Raw genomic sequence first — 5,132 nt, 5'->3', positions numbered from 1 at the left:
GCAGGCTTCTAGTATTAAGAATAAATGGACTGTTTGATCTACAGGTTTTGATACCAAGCTGGGAGTCAGTTACTGCACTCAATACTTCTTCCCGTGCACAGAGATACACCGAGTAACTAGCAGTTGAGAGGACAGGCTAGCTTGAACTATCAGAAGCACTTCCAGCTTAAGCAGCAAAGCACTCCAAATACAATTTTGCAGCCTCTGGGGAGTCGTTTCAGCTCAGCGAGACTTTGCAGTGGGAGGTTGCCTGATCCCCAAACAGGGGCTCACACCCCCGCGGCACTGGGGCACCGCAGGCTGTTGGGCTCTCTGCTTGGTGCCCAAACAACCGTGCTCCAACGGCCATTACTAGAACCCGAGAAGCCATCATCAAACTCCAGGCTGTAACGTGGCTGCTTTGGCCCTCGGGCCTTACGGTTCCTTGGCTCAAAGAGGCAAGCTTTCAAAGACACGCTTGTGAAATAAGGCGCCATCAGCGCGGTCAGTGTGCACGTGAGAGGTGAGTTCAGCCCACACCAGGTTTGCTGTCACGTCTGTCCCCAAGGAGACTTTTGTCTTGGTGTAGCTGCTGTTGTCCAGTATGAAGTCACCTCGAAAGAAATTCAAGTGCTGCCCCAAGAGTAGGTTTAACCAAACTCTGAGCTGGAAAAGTAAGCCGAGCACAGAAACACTGAAGTCTGTTCCTTGCTTCAAGGAAGACACCACATGCATTTTAGTAACTGCCTTTCCAACCACTGGCATCAATTAATCTTTCCTATTCGTTAGTGTCCTCTCCATCCAGCATCTAGCCCTCTCCGGGGAGGGGAGTAAGTGTTCTTGAAACAAAAACCCTGTAGGAAAACAGCTCTGCTATGGTTGTGCCTCAGTTGCCAAGTGGAGCAAACCTGAGAAGCAAACCCCGTTCTTTTTCTCACAACAAGGTTTGAAAAGTAGAAAGAGGAAAGCTGAAATCAGAAGTCGTCTTCCTGAAAACCCCGCTATTTTTGTGAGCATTTGCAAAAACTGATTGCATTTGTAAACTGGAAAGGCGTCGCAGCCTGCGTGACAGAGTAAGTACCACCCAGAGGTACGAGGCCCCTGGGATTTCTGCCTCGAATACTGAACTTGGTGCCGGGCATTTCCAACACAAATCACAAAATACCAGGAAAGGAATTATAAAAGGATTGAAAAGGGAGATGCATCGTCTAGCTAGAAACCGAATGTCCTAACTGCAGGTATCTCTAGGAGTATTCTGAACGGAGGGGTTGCAATACGGCAAAATTCAGTATATCTAAAAAGGACAGGGAACTTAAACACCAAGGAAGTGTTTGGTAGATGAACATCAAATTTGCAAAGCTTTTCAAGAAAGCCCCTAATGGGGAGGTAGAGAAAGCAATGGGCTGCAGAGAGCAGGAATCACTCGTTTTGCTTCTCCCTGAGGACTTTAGATCCCAAAAAGTTGGTGGCTGTTTCCAGTGCCAGGTATCACTTTCTTTTGCCCTTCCAGTGACATGTTAGCACTTGAACTATGCGTCCCTGAAAGTCTTGAATTGAGTTAACCCTGACTGTACTGCAACTAGACGCTGAGCACGTCTCAACAGAAGAGAAGGCCCAGATGGGGAATCTTACCTCTCCCTCTCGCAACATTCCCAACCATCGAAGCCCCATCACCTCCTGCCTTCGGCTGGAAGCCCTTCAGGTCAGGAAGCCGGCAGCTGAGGAAGCTGGTTGCAGATGTGTGGCCTAGCAGCGCGGCTGCGGGAAGAGGCAACACAATGGAAAGAAAGAGGAACCAGCAGCTTCTTCCTGGGAGGTTCTCTCCGTTCTCTCCTTAGGCACAGAGGGTTCTCGCCGTGTTTTAGCAACACAGAGAAAAGGAGTTGGAAGCTTCATTACTACTTTAGATCAAAATTTTCCAACTCCGGCGTGCAAAGCCTTGAGAACCCACTCTAAAAGTCCCATAATGGCAGAAAATGTATTTTGAAAAGTACAAGTGTTGCAATATGTTTGTTCAAACAACAAAGCTGCTTCTTTCCAATATTGCAAAAAATCCCCTTGGCTGTATTAATGGAATTATGGTTTTAAAAAAAAAAAACAACTTGAAAAATGACTGACCTTTGTATTGGTATTGCCTGCCAAAGAGATTTTAACTATATTGGTCACCATTTCCTTCAGCGTTGTGCAAAACCCGTTTAACTTGCAAGCGTTGCTGCCAAGAGCTGGGTTGGATTTCCAGGAGTCCTTATTAACTGCGCCATTTGGCTGTCGTTCTGGGAAACTACACTGCGCACACAGCTTAATCTGGAGACAAAGATCCATGCTGGCAGGGGGATTTAGGACAGGCTTAGGATGGGGAGAAACAACTAGAGGGTGGCAGGCATCCTGTGCGACCGTCAGCTGGCTGCAGCGGTGCGGTCAGAGCCTGCTCCCGCCCCGGGAGCATCGGGAGAGCCACCAGCGAGATGATGTTTGCGCCGAGCTGTGACTTACCCCGACTGGACGTGCTGACCACGCTCAGCCCCGCTCTGTCCTGCTTAAGGAGACTGGAAAGCAGCAGCCTTGAGCCATCCCTTCTTCACAGACATCTGGAAATTAATTAATCAATTAAAAGACTCAAGTCTAAGTCAAATTAATCAATTTAAAGGCTCCAGGTTTTCAAGTTCAAGACAGAGAGGCTAAGAATTAGGGGGAAAAAAATACAATCTGTTAATTTTTCTCAGAAATTAAATAAGAACCATGTCTTGCCTTGGGAGTTACAGACTAGCTAAATAAAAGGAAACCACACTAGTGTGTCCGACTGACCCCCCTGGAAAGACACTGAAGAGCACACTGATGAAAAACATGGAAGAGAAAGTTTGAGATCCACATCCATCCCTCCGAAACTGGTACGGGTGACAGGCGTCATTCTTCCCCAGCTTCTGAATTGTTTTACAAAGTCACAGTCCTTTGCACTTGAAATCCCCTGCCGTGGCTGACCTCATTCCTGCCGTGGTTTAGGTTCACTGTAAGCAGTAAAACCATACACAAGAATTTTGCTTTTATTGTCTCCCTGCTCGAGGAACGCAAGGGAGCGCAGAGCAGACCAGCTCCTCTGTGCAGCAACCGCCTGCGTGAAACCGCAGGTGGAAAGCTAAGTGGCACCGTGGCTCGCCCCGGGAGCGGAGCAGCAGAAACCACACGGGCGGGTCGAACACGCAGAGGATTTATTGGCACTTGTTACTCACAGAGTCGCTGCTCGGATCTTGCAGCTTTGGATCGTGTCGTGGGACGCCAGCACGCAACGCTAACGGTAGCAGGCTGACCTCGGCAGAGCAAACTGCAGCTCACGGCGCTGGACCCTGCTTCACAGAGCCGCTTCTGGCACTGCCAGGCGGGAGCAGTCATCTTCCAGACACATTTCTGTACGTGGACAGTTAGGGGAGAGCACCAGGGCTGGCAGAAAACAGCTGGGGAAATAGAGCCTTCAGCTGTGCGGTTACACCACCCGCAATGTGGTGGTTTAACCATAGCTGGCTGCCGGTCACCCACCCAGCCGCTCTCTCACTCGCCCTCCTCAACAGGATTGGGGGGAAGAAATTGGATGGAAAAAGCTCACGGGTTGAGATAAAGACAGGGAGATCGCTCAGCAATTACTGTCACGGCCAAAACAGACTTGACTTGGGGAAGATTAATTTAATTTATTGCTAATTAGAGTAAGATAGTGAGAAACAAAGACAAAACTAAAAAGATCTTCCCCCCACCCCTCCTTCTTCCCAGGCTCAACTAGCTCCTCAGTGCCAAGCAGCGCAGAGGGGACGTGGAACTGGGGCTTTCCAGTCAATCCGTAACACTTTGGCTCTGCCGCTCCTTCCTCACGCTTTCCCCTGCTCCGGCATGGGCTCCCTCTCATGGGATACAGTCCTTCGGGAACCGCTCCCAGCATAGGCCCCCCCCCAGGTCCCTGCCAGCAAACCTGCTCCTGCGTGGGCTCCTCTCCACGGGCTGCAGCTTCCTGCAGAGCACGTCCAGCTGCCGTGGCGTGGGGTCCTCCACGGGCTGCAGCGGGATCTCTGCTCCACCGTGGTCCTCCACGGCTGCAGCGGGATCTCTGCTCCACCGTGGTCCTCCACGGGCTGCAGCGGGATCTCTGCTCCACCGTGGTCCTCCACGGGCTGCAGCGGGATCTCTGCTCCACCGTGGTCCTCCACGGGCTGCAGCGGGATCTCTGCTCCACCGTGGTCCTCCACCACGGGCTCGCACGTGGACGGGCGCGGGATCTCTGCTCCACCGTGGTCCTCCACGGGCTGCAGCGGGATCTCTGCTCCACCGTGGTCCTCCACGGGCTGCAGCGGGATCTCTGCTCCACCGTGGACCTCCACGGGCTGCTGGGGGACAGCCTGCCTCACCATGGTCTTCTCCACAGGGTGCAGGGGAGTCTCGGCTCCAGCGCCTCCTTCTTCACTGACCTCGGTGTCTGCAGGGTTGTTTCTCTCGCATTTTTCTCCTTGCTCCTCCCTCCCACAGCTGCCGCGCAGCGTTTTTACCCTTTCTTAAACACATTATCACAGAGGTGCCACCAGCGTTGCTGACGGGCTCGGCTTTGGCCAGTGGTGGGTCCATTTTGGAGCTGGCTGGAACTGGCTCTGTCCGACATGGGGGCCAAAGGCCACTCCTGCAGCCTTCCCCCCATCCCACTACCAAAACCTTGCCACGTAAAGCCAATAACACAATTAACCCCATCTGAATCAATCTCTCCCAGTCTACCTACCATGCGTGCACCAGGAAATTTCACCTCTCACACGGTCTTAAATTATTGCTTGCTAATTCCCCGTGAGATTTAGTGATGTATAAAGTAAGTCTAAAGTATATTTTCCTGTTTCAATTTACATCAGTAAACAGCTGTGGTCACAGACAGATTATGATCTACTCTTGACACAGTAGACTAGACTTGCAAAGGGGACAAAACCCAAGTTTGAAAGCCCCTGCTCTAGAAAAACACACAGCTGTAACAAGGATCTGCTTCCTTCTATAAGGCTGTCCATAACTTTTCTCCTTTGAGCAAACAACTAGTTAGTAGGAAGAGCATCACCACAGCTAAATGTCTATTAGGAACATTTTGAACAACGCGAGGCAGTAGCCTTTCAGCTCAGTGGAATAAGCCGCATTTGTAT

Source organism: Gymnogyps californianus, chromosome 12 (assembly GCF_018139145.2).
Source record: "Gymnogyps californianus isolate 813 chromosome 12, ASM1813914v2, whole genome shotgun sequence".
NCBI lineage: Eukaryota > Metazoa > Chordata > Aves > Accipitriformes > Cathartidae > Gymnogyps > Gymnogyps californianus.
Note: the sequence above shows the minus strand (reverse complement) of the source record.